The sequence below is a fragment of the Anas platyrhynchos genome, chromosome Z (assembly GCF_047663525.1).
Source record: "Anas platyrhynchos isolate ZD024472 breed Pekin duck chromosome Z, IASCAAS_PekinDuck_T2T, whole genome shotgun sequence".
Lineage (NCBI taxonomy): Eukaryota > Metazoa > Chordata > Aves > Anseriformes > Anatidae > Anas > Anas platyrhynchos.
Window position 1 is genome coordinate 62,397,702 of NC_092621.1, and position 25,505 is coordinate 62,423,206.

Here is a 25,505-nt window from a genome sequence, read left to right on the forward strand (position 1 = left end):
ACATGAAGACTTTCATATATAATGTCGTATTCTGGAAAATACTGAAATGTACTGCTCCACTCCCCTTCTACAATCCTTACAGTTTGTAGCATTTTCACTCCTAGAAAATGTTGCAGATGTCATCAGTATTTGTTTATTTATTCCAGATAACAACCAGTTGAGAAGAAAAGTATGAGTAAAGTTGCTTTCCTGATAAAGAATTTTCTCAAGTCATATCTGAGCATGAGAAAAACTTGGAGAAGACAATATAAATTTCACTCATTAGGAAAAATCCATAAAAATCTGTTTTTTAACAACATTACTTCCATTGGGCCTAGGGCTCATTTTTAATCCATTCTATTCTTGCTGCTTGCGGTAATAAGTTACTCCTGTACTCAGAACAGTAGTGACAGATTTTAAGCTGACTATATCTTTTCTAGTTTTGGAAATTAGCACTTCAGCAATATGAAAAATTCATATGCCTCTATTTTATGAGTTCGAGTTTTAGTATCTTTACTCTGCAAACTGTTTACCACTACTATTTGTTCTGTGCTGAAATATCAGCAAGCTGACAGCTGCCAGTCTTAATTCATAACACAATTTTTGTTAATATGCTTATAATACCTTAGGGTACAATGTGTAATTCTTTTCTTGGTCATGGGCAAGTTTTAGATGTAAAGATTCTAATTTCCTTCAATATTCTGTCACTTGTGTCCCAATTTTTGGTAGCTGTGTTAGTTTAGTTTTAACTAAAACTTTCCGAAAAATCTTCCTTTTCCCACCCGTTAAGATACTAGCTTCTTTGCTCTTTTCAGATCTTTTGAACAATCCAAGAGGGAAGTTTCTGATACTTGCATTCTAACTCTTGTCTCCTTGCCTTTTATAGTTGCCTACTCTTACTGTAAAGCAACTACTATTTCAAAATCTTCTAGGCTTACAAACTTCAGTACGTCAGGCACATGAACCGAATTTGGACTTTAGGAGCTCTCTGCCCTTTCTATCTCTCAAGGTTAATAGCAGTGTTAAGTATGCAAACATCTGACTTTCAAAAAAAAAAAAAAAAAAAAACAAAAAAACAACAAAAAAAAACCTACTCTTTTAGAAAGCTGAAGATTTGAAGATTTAGGGTGCAAGTCCAGACCTCTTCTGATGTCTGGACTTGAGCATGACTCAAAGTGACTCATTCTCTGGACTAAACTCAAAGCCATTTTTCATAAATATTCAAGACCCTCATCTTTCATATTCTTTCCCGCCTCACTTCTAGCACAGGAAACTTGGATATATTCCATGCAGCTATCACTTTCCTTCAAACTGACAGGATAAAATTAATGCTATGATACTAAAAATTATGTAGCTTTAAGAGGTAGGACGTCTCCATTGGTTCAGTGGTAGGACATCTCTATTTTTAATCCTGTAACCCTGAGATGGGATTTCATTTCTGGCACTACTATGTAGAGGGTTTTTTTTTGTTCCCTTCAGTTTCCCTTAAAAGTGTAAACCTAATTGTGAACCAGACAATCCACCAACAATTCTTAACATGCTTCATTGCTCCAGGTTCTCTGATCTCATTAACTGATGGATCGATATTTAACCAAATGAAAAATTATATCCGAAAAACAGCCTTTACAGTTTTAAACACACCTTTAGGATTCTGGGGTTACAGAATATCCAAGTTTAGTACTATTTCTGCTGAAAATCATTCTTTTTTTTTTTCCCCTTTGTTACACTTTGGAACACTAGGCATATAGTACTATGGGTTCTTGCTTTCACATTTCTTTTTGTTGACTGCAGCTACCTCTAGCTATGGCTGTATAGCAGAAGACTAAGTATGTTATAAGTGACATCTTAATACCGGACTATTAATTACTTTAACAAAACATAAAAAAGGGGAAGTTCTCTTTGTTAAGATTCATTTGACTTTGCAATGGCAATCCTTGAATAAACAAGGATCTGTAAAACCACTGTCTAAATGGTTCTCTCTGAAGTTTTACTTATCGAAGGTCCTCAGGGTTGGACTTCATTCTGAAAGGTAAATATTGCATCAAGATGCAGTTTGAATCCACAATTCTGCACACTACCAATTGTAAGAAATTATTTTCTTTTCAGAGTGGTGAGAATGTCGTCCTGTTTAGTAATATAGTTAACATAAATGATAAATAATTTATTTTTCATGCATGTACTTCAGACATGCCAGTAGAAAGGCTGTTCACAACAATCTCTAGAAACAATCTTGGAAAAGCACTTCTGATAATATTCCACCCTATAATAAACATCTGAAGATACGGAGCAACAGATAGAGGACTTTTCTTGGTGTGTGCATTTCCCTTGGAACAGGCTATAACTTTTCAGAACGTTATTTCCAGTAAGACCATCTTGTTCATTTGTCAACCTACCGAATTAGCACCACTGTACTTTTCTGTCTTCCTGTTAGGTTTTTAGATCTTTCTGGGACGTCATCTTATGTTTGCTGAAAGTGAACTGAGTACGTGTGAAACAATGCAATGGAACACTAGAATGGTCATCACAGGAAAGTGCTCTGAAAAACAAAACTATAAATAGTAACAGCCCTCAGAAGGGTGACTGGCCAGCAGTATGAAAAGACAAGAAAGCAGATTATTTCAAAAGCTGTGTTAAGAAACATGATGTAGTTCATTACTCTTCTGTTACAGCAGTATATGAGTTACCCTTTTCAGTGGACTCCTTGGCAGGCACAAAGGCAAATCCTGTGTTTGCTTCTGGAAATGGTAGATGTAGCAGCACAGGGAGGAATGGGAGGGAGAGGAAAGGTCATCGCTAGGGCATAGCTGATTTCTAATAGCATATGCTTCCTTATGGAACAATTTAGAGCAGCTATAGACAGATCTCTTGAGAATCATCACTAGTTAATATTTTTCCCACTCTTCTTATTTCTTTATCCTGTATGCAGCAGGTTAGCTCCGCAGTTTCATACAGCGACTTGCTCTCCCTTTCATGAAGGCAGATGGTGTGTAAGGCAAAGTTTACTTCTTCACAAGCAGTACAGCAGGTGTTCAGCCACAGGGGCCAGGGAGGAGCTATAGCTGCAAAAGCACTGCAGCTGCTACTCGAAATGCCCTCAGCGTACCTCCAAGCTGGTCAGGTTCACGCTGCTAGGACAGATACTCTCCCTACATTTTTCCTGGAGAACAGGAAAATCAGGAGATAGTCCTGATTGCAGCATTTCTCCACAATAATCACAAGATGCAGCTAGCTCATAGTCAAGCGAACAAATGAAATATGTGCAACATATTCTCCTGCAGGGCCTTAAGGAACCAAGGAATTGCAAACGGTATATGACCACTGCTGTTGCTTCATTTTCTTAAATGTGCTTTCGTTTAGCTTGTTTATGATTTTTTCTTCTTTACAATTTCTTCAACAGAGACATTTTTGGAAATACTGAATAAGAAATTAAAAAGAATTGCTACCTCATACCTTCTGTTTTCAGTATTCTTGAGCGAGATGCAGTGTAAGTTAAATTTGATTTCAGCATTAGTTGCTTTCATTGTTACAACTCTCCACCTAACACACAAACTAAATTTATTTGAAGACAGACTCTCATCAACTGGATTCAAAAAATTTCAAAAGTCTATCTCCATATGTAGAGAAGAGACATTTAACACTGCTTTTATTCAGACTGCCACACAGCTGAACATCCTTTGATTTATCCCTAACTCCTTAAAATACTAATGTATGGTGATTCTCATCCTTTAGGTTCTTGGCAATATGTTAGGGAAAGTAAAAGGGGCTGAATTTATAGAAAAATTTACCAAGAACTACTGTCTTTCAAAAAGCCATGAGCAGCATGATACATCATATGATTATGGAAAATATACAATTTAGAACTGCTAATATTAGTTTACTTATCTAATTTTCATTATATTGATCAAGCTCATATCAGCTTACATGTACATTTAGCTATTCACAGTTTTACGGCCCCTGAAACAGAGCAGGGATAATCGGGGATAATCAGCAGGGATTTCTGTCACAGCAATGACAGAAATGGCTAAAACTAAAAATTATATTCAAATGACAGGAAAATTTCATTACTAGAATAAGCAATACAAAAATATTAAAACTTAAAAATTAATCAGCTATTTATCAATACATACTAGATTTCCTAAGTATCTGGTTGATGCTCAAAGACACTTTTAGTTTAATACTTGGTTGTGACAGACTCTGTGCAAGAGGAATGTGAAAGGGCTTGGAAAGGCAGTTTCTCTGAACCTAAATAAGTGGCAGAGCTTGTCCAGGCCCAAATGAGAACAGAAAGCTATAAAACATTCCAGATCAAATCTAAAAATGAAATGAAGAGGGATTAAAAAGAATTTGAAGAGTGTCTTGCACAGGATGCTCAGACCTCAGGAAAAAGGTCATTCATTATACACATCAAAAGTGGCAATGAACAGGGTGAGACTGCCCAATGACAAAAGTATTAAAAGGGGGGTTCAGAGATGGCAATGCTAGCACAGATAAGCTCAAAGAGCTGTCTGTGTCAGGTAGGGGAACACCAGGCCCACACCTGCTTCATTTCGTGTTGGAAATGAGGAGACATTTCTTCTCAGAAAGAGTGGTTGGGCATTGGGACAGGTTGCCCAGGGAAGTGGTGGCATCAGTGCCCCTGGGGGTGTTCAAGGAAAGGTTGGACCTGGTGCTTGGGGACATGGTTTAGGGGGTGACATTGGTGGTAGAGGAATGATTGGACCAGATGATCTTGAAGGTCTTTTCCAACCTTCATGTTCCTATGATTCTATGTTGCACTGATCAGAGGCTAGATCCTGAGCTGGAAAACGTCATGTGGAACATGTGGAACAAGGTAGATAAGGCTGCAATCTGCTAGGTCCTGCATTTTTGCCACCTAACCTTACCCATAAAAGTGGCCTAAAAGAAAGCTGGAGAGGGACTCTAACAGGGAGTGTAGCCACATAACCAGGAATAATGGCTTTGAACAAATGGAGGGGAGGTTTAGATCAGATGTGACATGAGGAAGAAATTCTTCACTCACAGCATAAAGTGCACATGGGAATTAACACTGAAGATACACCCTGCTTCCATTCTTTTCTGCAAAGAACAGAATGAAATTACCTAAAAAACAGTGTTAAAAAATAAACCCAGGGCATGGGACGGGAGGTGCAGGGCAGTCTCTGTCACCGAGGGGCTGCTTTTCTCTCTGCCAAGCCAAATGGCCCGGGGAAGCCAGCCTCAGAAAAGGGGCCCTCATCCCCTCAACCCTCCTCCTTCTTCCTCCTGAAGGCATCTTCCAGGCTGCTCCTAATACAGCCACCCAAATTTGGCCACGCATGGGCCACTCCATCACAGAGGCTTGCTGCGGTCATGGTGTCCACCACTGCCCCGCCTTTGCCGCGGGCCCTATAAAAGCAGACCCCTGTGGCTGGCCCACCATTTGCTGAGCTTCCAGGCACTCTGACAGCCAGATTGCGTGGCAGGAAGAAGTGCAGGAGCAGCAAGGTGAGCGGCAGGCCTCCTCGGTGTGGGCGGACAGCGATGCAGTCCAAGGAAGCACTGAGCAGGAATGCACCTAGCGAGACAAAAGACACCAGTGCCCACGGAACCTCTGGTACCCAGCCCACAGACACGTACAAGCAGTACCATTGGCACCACAACAATGTGGGGAACAGGCCATCCCCTGAGATACCCAGTGACAGGGGGCCTGGGACTCCCGCGGCATGTCTTTGTTCTCTGCCATCAGAGAGCACCAACAGTGTCCAGGAGTGCCCAGCTGGCTCCCTACTCCTCGTCGCACTGGTCCATCCCAAGCATTAGCTTGGAGCCACCACACACCATGGACATCCCACAGGCTTATCTGCAAGATGTCCTGGCAACAAACCACTCTGTTGCTGATTCTCAGGGGTTGTGTGAGTGCTTCTTTCCCATCTGGCAGCATCCCTTCTACACAGAGCCTCGAGGAAGAGCACAAGAGACGATCCAGCTTCCTTCGGGCTGTTGTGCTGGGGTGACGGGAGAAGACCCCGAAGGCCACCATGCACCTTTAACATTCGTGCAAATAGACTGAGGGGTGAAAATAGTAGTGTGTGAGCTATGATAGGTGGCTAATTTCTTATATGAGGAGTGAGTGTCTATAGCTGAGTAATTCGTAATGACAGATGTGAAGAAGGCTGAGGTACTCAACAACGTCTTTGCCTCCATCTGCATTGGCAGACGGGCTCCCCAAGTCTTTCATTTCCCTCAACCCATAGTTGGAGGCTGGGGGAGCAAAGTCCCACACACTCTAAGTGAAGAGCAGGTTCGAGACCACCAGATGAATCTAAACAGGTACAGGTCTACGGGACCCAATGAGCCAGGGTCCTGAAGGAACTGGCTGTTGTTCGTCTCTCCTCTGGGTACTCTGCCTCTTACAACTTACCATTTTAGCAAGGAAGTTACCGTAGAGAGTACTAGTGAGCCTGCATGAAAGTGGCCTAACAGAAAGCTGAAAAGGGACTGTATCAGGGAGTGTATGAATGGAACCGGGAATAATGGCTTTGAACAAATAGAGGGGACATTTAGATAAGATGTGATGTGAGGAAGAAATTCTTCACTTGGCTTAGTGTAAGCACAGCTCTGCAACAATTCAGACATCCGTGTGTTACCAACATCATTCTCATCCTAAATCCAAAGCACAGCACCCTACCAGCTTCTAGGAGGAAAATTACCTCTATCCTAGCCAAAACCAGGACACCCCACAGCACAAGGTACGGAATACCCTTTGGCCAGTTGGGGTCACCTGTCCTGCTTCTGCGCCCTCCCAGCTCCTGCTGCAGCCCCAGCCTTCTCGCTGGCAGGGCAGCGTGAGAAGCTGAACAGTCCTTTATTCAGCGTGAGCACTGCTCTGCAACAGTTAAAGCAAGTAGGAGACATTTCCTGTGAGGAAGAGCAGTCAGGCACTGGGACGGGCTGCACAGGGAGGTGGCGGAGTCACCGTCCCTGGGGGTGCTCAAGGAGAGGCTGGACATGGTGCTTGGGGACACGGCGTAGGGGGTGACACTGGTGGCAGGCGGGTGGTTGGAGCAGACGACCTTGCAAATCTCTTCCAACCTTAACGATTCGACCAGCGGGCACCGCCGCCACACCGACCGCCCGTTAACAGCCGCCCCCCGCGGCAGGGGACACCCCCTCCCACCGCCACCGCCGCCACCGCCGCCACCACCGCCACCGCCACAGCCTCGGCGCATGCGCGCGGCCGCCACCGCCTCCTCCTCGGCGGCTGCGCGCTGCCTTCTCCCCCCAGACAAGATGGCGGCGGGGAGGTCCGCGCGGGGAGCCGAGTGAGGCGGGCGGCCGGCAGCCCCCCGCCGCCGAGCAGGGCAGCGGCCGCCCGGCCGCGCGTCCCGTATGCGCGGCCGCCGCCGCTCCCCTCCTCCCTCTCAGCCCCCTGCGGGGTCCCCGGCAGCGGTGGAGCGGTCGGCGGCGGAGCTGCGGGCGGGCGGGGAGAGCGAGGCGGGCGCAGGTGAGTGACCCGGGGCGGGCGGGCACTGTCCGGCGGGGGGGGGGGGGGGAGCCCGGTGGGGCTGCCTCAGCCTCGGCCAAGGGTGTTCAGGAGCCCGGCGGCAGCCTGCGAGGCTCGGAGAGCGTCGGTGGAGCTCGAAACAGGTCGTCGGTGAGGGCTGCTGCTGCTCCTGTGCCTCCCGTCAGCGCGAGGAGTTGGGCGAGGGGCGGGTGTGCACAGGTGTGCCCGGCGGAGCATCGCCCTGCTGGGGTCCGGCCAGCCTGGGCTGCCCCTCGGAGCTGCGAGGGGATCCGTCCCTGAACGGACTTGAGGATGGCGTGGATGTCAGCCTCCCCGTGTCGCCAAGGAGGAGTGGAGAGGTGAAGGGGCAGCTGTGCCGAGCGGTGTGGCTGGCGTGCCGGCTGCTGCCCCACCCCCTGTGGTAACCCCGAGCGCTGTGGTGGTGTCCTGTGGAGCTGGGAAGATGAGCATGTTGGTAAAGTTGTCGTAGAAACTTTCCAAAAAAAAACTAAAAATCTCCATAAGCTAATTTCACATAACTTCTACCAATTACAAAATGAACAAGAGGTCGTTTTCCTACGCACTAGGGAAGAAGCAGAGTTTTGAGAGCTTTCCTTCAGGAGGTTGAAACCAAATTGATGTGACTGAAGTTTTCTTAAGAATATTGCAAAAGTCGAGTAAGATTTGGTCACTAGTTGAAAGGGAAAACAGCTTTTTTTCCGCTTCAGGTGCTGTAGTCTTTTAAACTGTGTTTGAAAAACAATGTGTGCTAAATGGTTTCATCCAGCCTGTAAGAAGGCTAACGTGCCTTCCGTGCTAAAGTGAGTGCCATGAGATCATTGTTATGCTTCAGCTTCAACTTCCTCAGTGTGTTTCTTTTCCTCTGGTTATGCTGAGGACTATTTATAGGAGAGCTCTGCCCTGCAAAAAGACCTTGCAGTCGCAAGTACTTGCTCTCCACTGAAGCATCAGGTTCCTAAACGAACGTAACTGGATAACTTGGTAAAAGGTTTCCATACTAAATGGTATAATGAAAGAAACAACCCAAAACTGTGGTAATCCAAATGGTGATGTACTTGATGTTTTTTTCTTACTTCCGAATGTAACAATACCAAACACTATTGAGCATATGAATATGTATTAGGACGTGCAATGAAATGCATGGTCAAGTACATGAAGTTCAGATACCCAGGCATCTGTTAGACAAAATGTTTGTCAGGTAAACCAACATCACAGTTCCAGTTTCTTAGGAGTACCAAACAGTTATGCCATCAGCAATGTGCTGTGCTACTGGGTGCACAAAGTTTCAGGTTCTTCATTTAGATCAGTATTGAAGTGAAATCAATAATTATTGGCCATGTTATTTTGCATTTACAGTGCAGTGTGAATGCTTTCAAAAATATGTATGCATTTGTGTGTGTATAGATTTACTCTCGATGGAGACTTAGAGATTTGTAGAACTTTCTTACATCTAGATGCCTTTGTTGGTAAGGGAGTTATGTCCTATTACCACATTGAAAACTAAACAGAATAATAATAAAACTTAATCCTACAGTGACCAAGAGGAGACTTTTGATTTAACAAACTTTATTTTGCCTGGACTCTGCAAATTCTTACTTTAAGTAAAGCAAACTAGTTTGGACTGTGCTGTAGCAGTTAACTTTTCTTGTTTCAAGTAGTTCAGTAACAATAAATAGAATTATTCACATAGGTGTTACATTTGCTTTTTGAAATTTTGTATGGTTGCAAGTTGTGAAACATTCTCCACTGCATTGTGAACTTGGACAGTAGAAAGCAGCGTATCCTTTCTCTGTATCAAATTACAGTGTTTTCACAATATCATTTTAGTAACTTGTATGATAGTGACTGAATGAGCAGTGGGTAAGTTGACTGAAGTTAGGTAGCTAAACGACTTGGTGAGCAAAACATACATTATTAATCTTTCATGTTTTTATTAGACTGCCAATAGTACTAATGTTAAAAGAAAAAAAGTATCATAGGATTACTTTATGAGTTTAGCTCTCAATGAAGTCTCAGGTTTAAGTTTAAAAATGCAGTGTGACTGAGTGAGTTTGCAAGGACTGTGCTGGGAAATGTACTCCTGTAGTGGTAAATGATTTTTTTAATGGATCTTCTAGTAATTTGCTGTTCAAATGTGTATTATTTTAATCATCCACTTATTTCCACTCTTAGCAAAGTAAAGGCTTTATACTCTAAGCTTTGACCCCATGATTCCCATACCCACCTTCTAATGATCTGATATTTAATACTGTTGGGGTTTTGATCCTAATTAGCATGAATTACAACTACAGTTATGAGTTTGCTCAGAAAGCGTTAAAAGAACTTGTGATGTTGATTTCATAAGTAACTTATATTGTACTCTTCTTAAATATTTCTTGTTGGGTGATAATCACTCGGTGGAAGGTTGCATTTTTACTACTAGGTATAGCTGAAGAACTCGCTGAAGACAACAGAGGTCTATATTCAGTGGGGGTGCTGTTTTTCCCAAGAAGCTTATGGGAAGGGCAATCCGAATTCACTGCCGTAAATGAATAGGGTTCCGTGGGCATGTTCCTTTGTGTCTTTGTTACTGCTTTAGTATCAGTTATCACTAGTGCAAATGTGAACACTTTGAGACTGGAGGGGGTCTGTTTTGCCTTTACATTGTGGAGTTTCAGATAGTGAGAAGTAAAATTCAATAAACAAGATGTTTTTTGAATTAATACAATTGTGCTAGCATAGGTTGACTTCTTTATGGAAATGGCAAACTAAATAATTAAAATTTGAGCATGGATAGCATTTTGAGGCGTAGGGTTATTCCTCGGGTGTGCCTTTAAATCACAAATAAATACAATGTTAATCTTTCAAAGAAAACACCTTGCTTGGGTAGACCTCATAACTCAGAATAAAAAGAACTTAGGCGTGTGTGAAATAGTGCACTAACATCTTTCTTGATACCGTGATTTATTTTTTTTAAGGTAGGAACTTTTTACTCTTGACGCAAAGCATCACTCAAGGCTTAGTTCATGAGATTGTTTGTGTGAAAGTTGCACAGTTTTTCTGGAAATTGGATATCAGTAGAAAGCTTTTTCTTACAGAAGTTGTCACAGTTAATGCTGTCAGCGTTGATTGCTTTAAATAGATTCTGCGAGGTGCTGAGTATCCCAAAACTGAATTTGGCTGTTAACAGATTGGCCTTTCTGTGGTAACTGGCATGTGGGGAGAACTGGAAGGAAACTAGGACTTCTCATTGTTGTCTGACAAGAGTGCAAAGAAATCATGAAAGCATAAATTGTGTGAGTTGGCTCTCCCTTTATTAATGGAAAAAGGTTCTCAGGATCACATGAGCATTTTCTCTTCTCTAAAACCCTTGCTATGGAGATCCTGTATTGCTGCTGTTCTTCCTCTTAAAGGGCTTCAGCTAAAAATCAGTTCAGAGGTATGCAATGCTCTTCTTACACACACGTATATAACGTTATTATTTAAGGTATATGAGTACGTCTAAAAATTCCAGGTTCCCATACGTAACACAGAAATTCAGTTACTTTATCTACAAATGCCTTCTCTCACTCATTGTATCTCTCACTTTAACCTAAATGAGTCATACATTGTTTTATGACTTGTTCACGCTTTGCAACTATTTCTTGGAATAAGATATTCAACTTTTTTGATATGTTATAAACTGAAATTCAGTTGATCAATGAGAATCGTTGCCCTTCAGCCCCTCTGGCTTGTTTTGTTACAGGTTCTGCTGGAGTTTGCATTTGAATTGCAAACTTCCTGTTTCAGTAGTGGAATGACTTCTCAGGCATTTAAATCATTTTATTAGACAGAAAGCATGTCAGGATGGGACTTACAGCTGTCACTGCATACACTGAAATGGATTCCTTCTCCATGTTTTGTTTGCCTCAAGACATGTGATTCCATGTTGCAGAGGAGTATTTTTCCTAAATGATACCAGGGAATGTGGAAAAGGAAATTACAGTATAAATAAAAATATGATGTGGACTGTCTGGGTAAGTGAACAAGAAATGAGGCTCAAACGTGGTGGTGAAAATCAAATGTACTCTATTATAAAATGTGTCCATATAGCTTTAGTGGAAGTTACCCGTCAGGTTTGTCTTTGATTTACATTTTGTTTGACAAAAGTATCGTGAACCTGTGGTCACTGACTTTATACCTGGGTAAATACAGCAAAGAGATCTGAATCCAGGTTGGTGCCTTTATTATCCTTGGATAAATAGAGTAATCTTCAGAGTATAGGAAGAGGTATTATCCCTGCAGTAAATGGGCAATCTTCGGTATGATAGGACAAAAAATGTTACTGCTTTGGAATTATTACCAGGAGGCTGCCCAATCCAAGGAGACTTAGGCAGCGTGGTTTTATGTTGTAATTATTTCCTAGAAGTAGAGGGGTATTAATGAAAACAAGGAAATACATACAGCGCGTAGCCAGCAGAGACTTCTGTTGTTGTGAAGTGTTTCTCATTTGGGGTTTTTACAACTAACCGTTTTCCACAAGCAGTCTTTGTAATAAACCTGTGGCCTTCTCTATTAGAATAGCTGATGGAGTGCTCTTCTCTGTAATTCAGCGACTGTAATGACGGTTGTCCTGCGCGCTGTAGGTAGCTGTTACGGCACTGTGGGTGTGAAGTTCTTGCTTAGTGTCTTATCTTGCAGCTGATCTCTGTCCTCAGAAGGGATTTGCCAAGCTTGTGCAGTTTGATGTGAGTAATGTTACTTATGCCAGTTGTGCATGTGTGTGGAGGAAAATATAACAAGAGCTGTTGCTGGTAAAAGCAGTTATGTTGTAACTAAGAGGATCCGAGGAGTGTGTCAGCAAAGTCACACTGAAAAACCGAGCTGGGTGTACAGCTGTACCTGTGTTTCAGGGCTTGTGTTTGGCTTAGTCTCCGCAGACCAAATGGCACAGTTTAACAGCAGATGCTGCTGCTCCCTGTAAGAGGACTACAGAATGAAATGGCTGTTTTCACAGTGCTTGGGCTTTGTGTTAGGGAATAGGATAACCCCTTTTCATTGGAAGTCCTCGTGTACAGCTAACATTCACGTACGTTTGAGGGTGTGTGAGGCACGTCTTGGGTAATAAATTGACCGTGTTGGTACCTGCTTAGTGGCATTGGAATTCAGTTGTGTAAGAACCAGTCGTGTTACTCGTTATCCTAACAGATACTTTAATGATCAAGGCTAGTAATAGTGCGATGCAATGACCGCTTCTGTTTTCATTTGAATGGTAATGGGAGCGTGGAAAAATTCACTTATCAATAATTTAAACATTAAATGTGTTTCTGTATTAAAAAAAATTCTGGAGTCAAAAATGCCCAATTTCTTTCATATAATAATGCAATTCGTTCCTCATTGGCTTGAGCCATCTGTGAAGAGGTTGTTAGAAAGCAGAATAGCTTTGTTTAACCTCCAGAGGAGTTACTTGGACCTTCTGCCAAGAGTTGCCTCCATTACTTTGTGCATGTACTTTGGGATAGCGTAAGGCTCATTGGACTGGGGAACATGACTTAGCTTTTGAAGGTGGAGCAAAATAGTTTGATCAAACAAGTTCAGATACTTGCTAAGTTGCTCTATGTGTCTATAGTATCTGAATGAAAATGCTGAGCTCCTCAGCTGTTCTTTGTGATGGTAGTGTTGGCATTATAGATTTAAGTACAGATGTGAGACTTGCAGAGAACTTCCACTTTGCCTCAAGTTGCTGACATCTTTGTGTCTATTTATCTTGGTTTATGCTAATCAGATTAAATATATTTTTCTTTTTTTTTTTTCAGTTGTTTTCAAAAGACCATGCTAATATCAGATGCATTTGGAAAACATAGTTGAAAACACTTTTTCTAGTTGCGAAGTCTTCTGGCACTTATATTGGTGTTTACCATTCAGTAAAGATTAAATAAATGCAGCTTAGTTAAATTGTAGAATTGTAGAATCTTGTTCTGAAGACCAGCAGTTTAGCAGGCTTTCATTTGTGAAGTTTTTGTGCAACTAAATGCTGGATTCTGGCTTACAAAGCTCTGAAGCATTGTCAGAAGGCTACTTAATGCTTTGCAGAGGCCTAAGGAAGTGGATGACCTTCAAAATATCCTTGCCTGCATAGTTAAAAAAAATCTTCACACCAGATGCCAGATCATCTACAGTAGACTTTGTAGTACTATGTTGCAATCTATTTTTTTGAAAATGCTGGTGATTCTATCTTTTTGCTGTTCAGTGAAAGCTTCAACTACATAGGAAGGTACTTCATTTTCATAAGAAAGAGAAATCAACATCCATTCTGAAAGAAGTTCATATTCTATCAGTTCTGCTGTAGTCCTCTTCCAGCTTAACGCTTGCCTCAGGAAGGAGTTCTCTCTACCTCGTGTTCAGAAGTTCAAGCAGAAAATTCCCACTTATGATGTGCGAAGCATATAAATCATAAATGGTGAAGTAGGTGTGATCTTCTTGTATTGTAGTAGTTTTGAACCAGAACTTTCTGATGTTCTTTTTTATTTTTAGAATTTAGCTTTGTTTTTTACTTCAGGGGGGAGGGGGACGGATGGGACAGGTTTAGGTATCTGAATTAGACACTCCACAAAGGAAACACTGTGCATGCCTTGAATAACTCCAGGATTTCTGGAGTTAAATGCCTGCCTTGTCTCACTGAGTTTGTTTGCAGCTTCTTATTTTCTGCTTAGAAAGATCTATATTCAAGATCTCTTTCTAAGCTGTTTCCCACAGAATTCCCAAACGAAGGGCTTGTGTGAAGTCTTCTTGATTAGGCTATATTAGTCATTAGAGGCTTGGATGGGGAATGAGTTAAATGGTTGGCTGTCAGCAAGTGCTGTATATGGGAATCTAGACCACCAATAACAACAGGAAAAAGAGTGCTGATGATGTTAGAAATTGTTTATTTAAAATTGGCATCAGTAGCCTCCTTGTCAGCAGTTCTGGAGTAAAAGCTCTTTGTGCCAGTAACCTTGACAGTACAACTGCCACCTGCCATTGCTGAAAAGACAGTGTCAGTAGGCAGTGCTGAGACTCACGACAGTCCGAGGCTAGCAGAATCTACTTCTTGGCTGTGTTCCTCCCACGTTGTTGCTTTTTAATGCAAAGCTAAGCTGATTTTTTTTTTCATTACACAATATAACAAAGTTTGTTTACACACTTTTAAATCAACACTGAAGTCAAGCACAACTCTGAATACTTCCAGTTCCCATATAGATTTAAAAGAAACAAACAAACTCTTGTTAGCAGCCTTCATCATTCCCCCTATTTCAGCAGAATTACTGTTGGGATTTTGTTTCCTAGTATCCAAATCATTCAACTACAAGCCTTTCATTGTCTAAGACTCTAATTCTAGCCCAATGTATTAAAGTGGTAACTCAAACTTACATGAAATTACTGTTTTCATGAGTGCAAGAGAAAAACATGGTTCCTGCCCTTCACCCTAACATCTGTCTACATTTTGGATTTTGCTATTGTTATTTGCGAGGAAAACCACAGGTTTAACTTAAAAAAACAAGCTTATGTTATTGGCCACTGTGACATTTTTCTCCTTTGATTCTGAATATAGTTTGCTTATTGTTATGTATGTTCATGACTTCATGTTCCATATACTGAACATGACTGAGGGTAGAAGTGCCAAAATAGGTAAAGGTACTGAATTCACATGTTTAAGACTCTAAATGTTCAGAATGAGCTCCAGAAACTTTGGAGATCTGGATTCAGCTTGAAATCAGTGAAACAATTCTAATTCATTACGTGTTGTTTTTTTTTCCTCACTTGAATGTTATTCTGATTATAATTGTATCCAGGCCACCAGGGAACGCAGAATATGCCTGAGTACTAGCTCTTACGTGAATGCAGTTAATATATTTCTGTCTTGCTTAAAGTATCCTTCAAAGTTTAACATGTACACTGTAAATCTGTGTCCTTGCTTTCAGTTAGACTCAGTCCACTGTTGTGTTAATGTATGCAAGTGCAATCCGGTAGCCAGAATATTATGAGAGTTCTTGTTAGTTAATATAAGACTAATAGGATGTTTGAACTGGCATGGAATTAGGTCTCTGACAAAAGGTTTAGATGCCAGTCTAAGTGATGGCTTGCTAATTAAATGTCTAAATGTCTTTGTTAAGACCTTGAGAACTAGACTTGATTCATAAAGCTTTTTCCAAAAAATGTTTCAAGTGCTAGAAGCTGAAAAGAGTGAATTGAATGGAAAAAGAGACCTTGTCTTTCTCTAAAACCAGTGGATTTGTGTATTGCTTTATTTGCATGAAAAAGTAGTTTTCTGTACATGACCGTCTTTATACTGTTCCAAGTCTCTCTCAATTTTACTTGTAAGCAGGATGTCCAGATCTCTTCTTCACAAGTGAAATTGTGCCTTCAATGATACAAAGGTAGTGAAGAGTCCGTGTGACAGTCTAGTGTGCATGCAGCAAGGAAGACAAGAAACAGCTGTAACAACAAAGACTGGTTGTAATTTGCTATAACGATTACTTTTAAGATATTGGGATATTTTAGAATGCTGTATCTAACTTCTGTAGGTAATAATTTAAGAGCATCTGCCTTCAATGTGCTGGTTTGCATTTGCTTTCTGCCAATGTATTAATTCTTACCTTAAAGTCAACTGCTCCGAGTGTAGATAGCATAGGAACATACAAGTTTGTTCTTTGCTTGGTGAGGATTCTGTTCCTTGAAAACTTTCTGACTTGCAAGTGTTGGAGATCTTTGCAAAGGCAAGGAATTGTCCGCCTAGGCAGTTTGCCTACAAATCTACTTTTTGAAGGAGAATTATTTTAGTTCATTCAACTCGCATTCTTTACCAGTTGTGTAATAAGTTTAAACATGGATGGATGGTGCTTTCTGTCATTCTTGCTGCTGCACTCCGTTTCTCAAGTTATTATGTAATTATCTTGCAGGAATCTCTAGAAGCCCTTTAAACATCAGAGTTGCTCTGTGATGGGCAGACATCACATCCATAAAGACAGGACTCCTTTCTGAAGCAACAATGCTGCTCCCAGCCTTTGATGTGGAATGTTACTGTGCATGTAATCTGGGAAATAAGGTTTTCATGAAGCTCACTACTAGCATTTGCTAACATTTACTCTTTGAGAGATGAAAGGCAAGAAATGGTAAATAAAAACATCAGGAGAGCATCCGCCAGGTGTAGACTACAAGGCCGATGTGCTGGTAGCTCAGTTGCCTTTTAGTGAAGCCGTACGGCACAGCCTTTCATCAAAGTGCTTGGACCTGATGGATCTGATCATGCTGTGCTGCGTGATGGAAGCCTGGGTGTAACCTTCCAGGTAGAGGGTGCGTGCCCGGGCACGGCAACAGTTCGGGTCAGGTCGTTCAGCCAGGTGACTCTAATCACATACCTGTTTGCTCATGAGATGCGTGAGTACCACAGAACAAATGCTGCATTGAGCTCTTGTTATATGATGTGTTTGCTCACAACATAAGGCAAAAAGCTCAGGAAAGTGGAAAAAGTAGGAAGTAAAACTGAGGAGCATTTCATGCGTAGTCTTAGATGAGGACATTTCGATTTCTGCCAGTTGAGTTACTGGAGAAGGGCTTTGGTTTTGTGTTCATGTGACAGAAGGGATTTTGCCAATGACATGGGATCTCTCCTACTGTTTCATCCGTGTCAGAACAAATAACATCTACTGTGAAGACTTCTTTGCTTTACCACCTGTGATAATTAACTCGTGAAATTAACCCCACACTGTGGGAATTCCCTACATTGTGGCAAATGCTTAAAATACATGGGGTCTGAATTTAACTTGATTGGGAGGCACTAAGTTTGCCTGCATAACTACTTTATTTGGAATTTGTGTGTAGAAACAGTGTCTCCTGTTTGCCAGAGTTTGATTAGGATTACTCAGTACCAGGTGAATTTAAACTTAATTGATTCGACTTTTAACATTAAAGCAATATAAATTATTTCTAGTAAGGGATTCAGTCTTAGATCAAATATTTAGAACAGCCATTAAAGAGTAATGGATCAACAAAAAACAAATCTATCCTGAGGAGAAAGTTCTGAATGTCGAATGTTTGTTTTTTTTTTCTCTGAATCTCAGCTACTTGTGTTTGGTGTTCTAGCTGACATGCCTCAGGGATCTTTGAAAATACTTCCTTTCCTCAGTGAAAGTTGAAGTATTGGGGGTATATGGTAGGGTAGGGGGAAAAAAAAAAGGAAAGTGTTCTTCAGTACAGTTACCAATACAGAAAGCTCTTCTAAACATGGTTGTGATGGTTTAAAATTTTCCCTTCCCATGTCTCCGGGGACTTGGAATATGAAATAGAAAATGTAGCTCTAGTCAGAAGGATGGTTTTCCTATAGCCCGAGGCTTTTGAGAGAGTTGCAATATTATACACCTTACATGCCCAGTGGTATCATGGGATTCTAATATTTAACACATGCATCTTAGGTTTTTCAGTTGAGTAGCTGGTGGCCTTGGCTCCAAGCTGGAGAAGGGAAGCTGGCATTCAAATGTGCACTCAATCTAGATCAAGGAATTTAAAAACACTCCGAGTTTAAAGGACAGGCTTAAAAGGGCATTTTCTGCTGTATTATTCCACTGGCGCTTTGTCCTGGACATGGTTGTCAGCCCTTTTCTTCTTCAGTTGCTTTCTCCCAGTACTTTTCTGAAGCAACTTTGTTAGTGGTAAATGTTTAGTAGTGACTGTCTCGAATGCTGTCTCTGTTACTTTGAAGTTGCATGTTGGTTTCCAAGACGAAGAATGGGCCAAAGAAAAGCTAGCTTTGCCCAAGTCCTAACAGTGCAGGTCACTGAGCACTATTGCTGCATGTATAAATCTTGCTGCTGGAAGCAGCTTGCCTTGTGATGTAACAAATACTTGTTTTGCATTTTTGTCAAGTGAACAGGTAGATTAATTTAAGAAAATAACCACGCTGGATACTGGGCAGATTAGTCAATGTCTGAATTGACAGACCTTGGGCAGACTGAGTCGCCCGTCCCAACTTGAATTTTTGTTCCTTACTGACTGTTCAGCAAGCTGACCCTTTTTTATCAGGAGAAGATGTCTAAAATATTACAGACTCCTCAAATTTTACAAAAACGTCCCTGCCCCCCCCCCCCCCCCCCCAAAAAAAAAAAAACCAAAAACAGAAGTGAGAAGTCTGTTTTTCAACCTCACTACTGCTACAGAAGTAACGAAGAATTCTGAAGGAAAAAGAGAACAACTCCTAGCATCCCCTTCCATACACATCAACACCATAAAGCCCCGTATTTTGAAGTGTCTGTGGATTTTAACTTTAAAACAAAAACAAAAAAACACTGAACTGTGTGCCAAGAGAATAAAAAAAAAATGTTTAGTATGCCACCAATACACTTGAAGGTTTCTTTTGCAGACAATTCCCAAAGGGAGTGAAACCCAGATGATCCAAGGAAGCATTTTTATGGAGTAAATAAGCTGAAGAGAGCAAGAACACTTCCAAAACAAAAGCTAACCCAAAAATGTGATGTGAATCATTGCACTTGATGATCAGTATGTCCATGAGCAGGAGAACTGTGTGCTGGCCCAGAGTCTCATGATGCTTTGTGCTACCTGGAAGCACCAGACCCTTCTGCAGGAGTGCTGCCTCCTGCAGAGCCTCCACATTAACAGAAGTCAGCTAATGGTGAAGCATGGTCTGCATTGGTCCTGAGGAAAAAGAGGGCTTTCTTTCCTGACTTTAACAATCTAAATCTTTGAAGGGTAAGAATTCATTGTAATTGCTGCAACACATTGAGGGTGTGGACGTTGCAAGGAATTACATTCTTGAAGGATCAAATAAATTGTGAACTTCCATGCATTTAAGCCCAGAATGGATCCCTGTGCTGTCTGGTGCAACCCCCCTATACAGAAGCTGCAGAATATTTAAAAATGGTATTTCTTAAATACCTAGTCTCACCTTGTGGGCTCAGCTCCTGCTGAGCTTTGTGATTTGATTAACCAGACAGACATTAGGAAATTCAGTTCCAGTTTGTCTGATTTCCAGCTGCTGGATCTCTTTACATTTGTGACAAACTTAGAAATATTTTCAATGTATAGTGATAAAAAACAACCTACTTTTTGCTAAATCAATTAACTTGCACCCATTTAACCATACAGCATAAATCTTACTTAGCAAACTGAGCCATTTTGTGTTCCTTTTTTGAGCTCTTTGGTACTTTATGTACGGAAATGTGCATTTTTGATCTTTTAAAGGAAAATATGTATCCTTAGATTTCTTGTGAACAAGTTATTATGTAAAGGACAGGTTTTAGATTGATTTTTACATGGTTGTCATCTTCTAAGAGCATCTGAGTTTCAGGCTCTAATTTAAGGGTTTAGAAGGCTATAATCGAGAGAACTAACAGCTATGACCGAGCAAGATCTTTGTGTTGTTTCTAGACCTTGTCACAGCATTCTCTTAATGCAGTGGGTATTAAAGAATTTCCTATAGTTGGCCTTAGTAAGAGGTGATAGCTGGAACTCTTTTCTCTTGACAGACATGGAGAACAGTGATAGTTAACATACCTCTTCATAAAGGTCTTTGCTTACAAGGTTCCACATAAATTGACCTTTTCTCTTTTTCAATATCCTGGGCATCGCACATGTTGATGGCTTTCAGCTTAATAGATTTTTAACTGATTTATTACTACTAAAATGTCAGAATGCTTACAAGGAATCAACTCTTGCATTAAGAACATCTGGTTCAAACCAAACAAAGGGAAGGCTGAAAAGAAGATTGTGAAGAAAGAGGTAAATATTCAAACAGTGATAGAGCTTCCATTTGTCAGAGTGGTGTGAAGTTCTGGGATGCTCGCAGGTTCCCTATAGAGCTCACATAATCACGTAGCGTTATGTCTTTTAGCACTGACCTCTTGTCAACCTCAATATACCAAGGAACTGAATCTGATCATCTGTTTGCATATGCACTCATCCATTTGTTACGTACACATTTGAAAACTAATTTGCGGCTGATGCTAAATATCAAAAATAAGTAAAACGTTGCTTTGTCATGCAATTCAGGCCACTGTAGATGTTCTAGGTATGTTTCTTCTGCTGGGTCTTGCTTGGAATCAGTCTCTGAGCAGCTGGTGGCTGTGCAGCACAGAGCAAAAGCATAAACCAGCTATCAGCTGTGCTGCAGCTAAGGACAAAAAATGCTAAGATGAAATGCTTCCCTTACAAGAGATTATTCTAGTGAAGACTGGACAGATCCAGAGCCTGCCACTCCCTGGGAAAGACTGGAAAATATAAAGTTATTGATCTTCCTGTAGATATTTGATCTTTTTCTACTCTAGAGCCCAGATTGGAAGAGAGGAGAAATGAACAAAATCTTCTACAAAGGGCTTTTTACTGTGAAACCTCTTTGCCAGAAAAGCTCAGAGGTACACTAGGCGTGGGCTCTTCTGTGGAAGATGTTCAGCCTCTGGTACAGTGAACAGATGACTGAAACTGAATTAAAGATGCAGTTACATGTTTCCAAAAAATGAGGAATAAACCTTTATCTTGGTGGAGGTCTAGAATGAGTGGGTGGGTGCCTGCATGAAGCAGGGAGGTAGAATAAAGTAAACTTGAAAGTCAACTTTATTTTATCTGGTTAATCTGAGCTCACATTCTGAACATGTTAGTTTTCTAGCTTGAATCTGGAAGGAAAAAAAAAGCTTTCAAAATTTTTGTGAAGGTTTACCCTCGTAATGGACTGAGCACCATCAATTTGTTGTGTTTTTTTTTTTTTTTTCTGCATCTTTAGCTCTATTTTCTTTTATGTTGTTCCAGCAGAGCTCTTTGTAAAGGATTGTTTTTTCATTTAAAAAATATTTTTGAAAATTAGGGCAAAACATTAGTATTGGATAAGATGAAGACATCTGCAGTCAGTTTGAGAGGGCACGGGCAGATGTACGTATGTACTGAACATCTCTATTGCCTTTCATCCGAGGTACCGCACAGCAGTGTTCTGACTCGCTGCTGGCTGATGTCGTAGGGGTGAGGCCCAGACTAAGTGACAACTCACTTTGTTGGTATTCGAACAGAAACATTTCTGATAAAGGCTCGTGCTCCAAAGTCCATTAGAAATGAGGCCTAACGAGTGTTGTGCTTTGCTATAGTATTAAGAGGTGAGAAAAACATATCTGAAGGGAAGGCTGGAAAAGTAATGTGTCTGGTTAGGAGAAGAAGAAAAACTCAAGGCATGGCTGGAATAAGAAGTGGTAATTACAGCACAGATACAGTAAGCTACTTAACATGCCTGAGAGCAGCAGCAGAGGAAATGCAATACAGGGATTCTGTGACATTCTTAATTAGAGGATGAGGAAACGGTAGTTAATGTGGCACGTAGTCCGTGTCAGATGTGGTTCCTTATGTACATGAGATAGAAGAACGAGTAAATGGATGGTGAAGTTGGCTGCATGAATGATTTGCTGGGCAAACCCACTTCCATTATTGTAGTGGAATTTTTGTTGTACTGTTTTTAGGATATACGTGACTAATATTGCAGATTGGTTTGTGTATAGATCTACTTGAATCTTCATTTCAGTAAGCTGCAACAAGAAACCTGCATGCAGCTGGAAAGCTTGAGTGGGATAGAAGAAAGCATGAGTGGGAAATGCCTCAGAGTACAGTGCTTCCGGACAAAACTGAGGAACTGGCAAACAATAGAGCATTACATAGCAGAGGATGTGAAGAGCAGGTGATAGCTTACTGTAAATCTGACTTATTTATGAAATAACTAAACAGAATACATTTCTCTGCTTCTCTCATTCCACTTATGTTACATGACTTTCTGGTAGTTAAATGGCCCCGTTAAGTGGACCCAAGATGTTTTTTTGTGGAAAAATCTTCTCAAGCTCAGGAACATGTAGCATGGCCTTCTGCAAAATAGAAGTGGAATTTCAGTGCATTAGTGTAATAGAAAATCTTACAGGAACAACTTGCTTTCTGATTCTCTGTCCTAAGGTCAGCAGTTTTGTGCTACCTTTGGTAGGAAAAGGAGTTGAGTGCAGGTCTTCTGGACAATGCATAAGGAACAGAGGTTTTTTCACTCTTCTTTTCTGTATCTGCAAGAGAAGCGTGGTTGGTATGTTTCTTGTTCCTTGGGAAACCTTTTTCTGCTGATAGCTAGATATCATCTGTATAGGGAAATAGTACACAGTGTTTCTATAAGAGTCCTGATGGACCAAGCAGGAGTCTATCACTACATAATTTTTAAAAAAAAAGAAAATTGAGAGCAGGTTGTGAGTATTAGAAATGTGTGTGAATATGGGAACTATTGCTGGTCCTAGTCACATGGTAAGGCCAAGGCCCAGAGGGAACAATGCTCAGTCTGTGTGTGGTAGTGAGAGGTGAAAGCAACTTTACTTCACAATTTCCAAGGCAGTGACAAGCAGAGAGCACATTCTGCTCCAGTGGTTTTTAAAATAAAGTTAAAAGAAGGGAGGCAGTCTTTGGTTATAGCAGCTACTAAATCGAGTCCTGTATTAAGATGAAATTTACATTGTTAAACAGTTGTGAAATGTTTTCACTGTTTTATGTTAATAAAATCTGTTTATGCCACCTTTATAAAAGATGCATCTTTATGTAAATCAGTGAGTAAAACTTGTCTTAGCAGTGAAGCTCTGAAGATAAGATCTCTTAAGTTGGTGACACTACATATCACATCTGTGAATAATGCCAACCACAGTGCCTGGCAACAGGGAGAGGGAGAATTTAACTCATTATCCAACCCACTCACCATGCACAGAGACTCTGGAATAGTTAGTACTGTGCATGCACAATGACTAATAATGAAATATCAATCACTTCGAATATATGAAACGGTGAAAAGCTGCTGGGAAAGCTTTCGCTGGGTGGGGAAAAGGGCACTGCTGCAGAGGGTAAGGAGCTGTCCCATTTACGGGCAAGCTGTCTAAAACCAGAAAACCTCTAGCATTTTCTTCTGTTGTATTCTTGATTTTTCAGGAAGCAAATAAATGTGTGTGAGAATGTCCTTTATGTTCTTAAAAACAGCTGGACCTTACTGTGCTGAGCGCTTCTGTTGAGCTTCACTTACTAGATGTGGTTGACATTTTTTAGTTTCTGAACTTATGGCTAAACTGTATTTGGCCTCAGACTGGATTTACGTAAATGTGGTGAGTTGGGAAATAGCGCACGGATTGCACAAAATATTCTGTGAAAAGATTAATCTGTTTTGTGAGGCACAATTCCCGCCTGTCTGTGTGAGAATGCTGTGCTACGCACAGCACAGCGGATCTGCTATAAATAATAATAGAAACAATCGCGTTTTGAGCTGATGAAGCTGCTTTTGGTGACGCGTTGTGTCGCTGGGATGGCTTTCATGCGGAGATTTTGTTGTTTTGGTGAGGCTGGGGTCGAGGCACCTCCCCGCAGGTCCCGCGGCCCCGCGCCGTGCTGTGCCTGTGGCACCTCCTGAGGGCTGAGGGACCGCGCGGCCCCGCCCCGCCCCGCCCCTCCCCGCCCCTCCCGCTGCGCATGCGCGCTGAGGGCCGCTCCCTGCGCGGGGGCGCGGCGTGGCGCGGGGACTCCCCCCTCCCTCCCCGCGCGGCGCCCGGCGGGGGGGGGGGGGGCGGGCTCTCGCTTCCCATTGGCTGCGGCGCCGCGCCGGGCGGCACGTGACGGGCGGGGGGCGTGGCCAGCGGCGGGGCCGGGCCGTGCCGGCGGCGCCGCGGCCGTGTCAGCGGCGGGCGGGGGGCGCGGGCGGAGCGGCCGGGCCGGGCCGGGCCGGGGCTGGCGGCGATGGAGGGGCCGCGGCCATGGGGTGAGTGCGCGGCGGGGCCGGACGGGACGGGGGAAGGAGGAGGAGGAGGGGGAGGAGGGAGAGGAAGCGGCTTTGTGGCGGGCGGCAGCCGGCGCCTTGCCGCTTTGTTGGCTGCGCTGCCGCAGCGCCGCCGGGAACTGGGTCAGGGCGCGGGGGGGCTGCGGGCACAGCGCGGCGCGGGGCGCCCCCGGGGTGGCAGCGCCACGCGTAGCGCCCGGCCCCGGCCCTGTGTCTGTATGTGCGTGTGTGTGTGCGTGTGTGTGTGTGCGGCCAGCACGGCCCTGCGCCCAGCGCACCCCTCCGAGGGGCTGCCGAGGAGCTGGGAGCATGGCTCTGCTGCCTCTCAGCCCAATTCCGTGATGCGCAAAAGAAAAAAAAGGTTTGCCTTCGTCAAGCCTGTTTGTGTGCTGTAAATGAAACGTCCCCTGGAAACGCTCGCTACCTGGAGCCCAGTCTCATTTCACGTCTGTCAGCAAGGTGTGGATTATGCTGAACTTCAGGGCATCAGGTGAGGACTCAGCAGTTGGCTGCTGTTGGTGATTCTAGATTTTTCTCCTACACGTTTTGAACATCCATTCCAGCACCTGAATCGTTAGAAGGTGCCATAGGTGCAGAGGTGTGTTCACCACTTTCCTTTCTGACAAGAGGGAAGGTGATAAAAGCAAACTGGTAGTTGCGGTAGTTATTCTGGTGATGTTTCTTCCTTTGCTTCTTTAGAAGAACCATGAGAAGAGACGGTCTTTGTGTTGTTTCGCATGACAAGTGCAGTATTTCCTGTCAGTAGTCATGCTCTTTAAAATGGCAGCTTGAATAAAAGATCACTCTTAAGTATATCTCAAATGATTTACGACTGTAGACTTTCATAACCATCATCCTTCATATCATGCATGCCATGATATTTGCCAAAACTTTTGTGCAAAATATTGGGTAACGATACACGTTCTGATAGATGTCGTAGTATGCAGCATATGTTGGAAATGCCTATATCTAAAATGGGTTACCTTGGTCTACAAGTTCTTATGCTGGATTTCTGTATCATCATAACTCAGTAAAACGTTTATGCCAATGAGATGGTATTAATTACTTTTTCATCAATATAATGAAATCTTATTTAAAACAGGCTATACTGCTAGGGATGCACTGTAACAGAGTTATTTTGGGTGAAGACCACTGCACGTCTCCACCGATTGTTTTCCAAAATTCGTACAGGACCTGTGTGGACACAAACTGATGTATTTTCTGCGAGACAGTCTTATGTTCTCAAAAAGTGCTGAA

General features: G+C 42.3%; 1 protein-coding gene across 6 annotated transcripts in view; it reads left to right on the forward strand.

The window, feature by feature from the left end:
• Nucleotides 1–7,226: 7,226 nt before the first annotated feature.
• APC (APC regulator of WNT signaling pathway) overlaps nucleotides 7,227–25,505 on the forward strand; it is an 88,015-nt gene continuing 69,736 nt past the window's right edge. For 4 of the 6 annotated variants that reach the window (XM_038169761.2, XM_072031609.1, XM_072031610.1 and 1 more), the window contains exon 1: nucleotides 24,100–24,230. The gene's annotated coding sequence lies outside the window, so the exon portion shown is untranslated. Of the gene's footprint in view, nucleotides 7,463–24,099; nucleotides 24,231–24,719; nucleotides 24,739–25,505 lie in introns of those variants that run through there. The other 2 variants (XM_038169760.2, XM_038169762.2) reach the window with 2 other exon arrangements.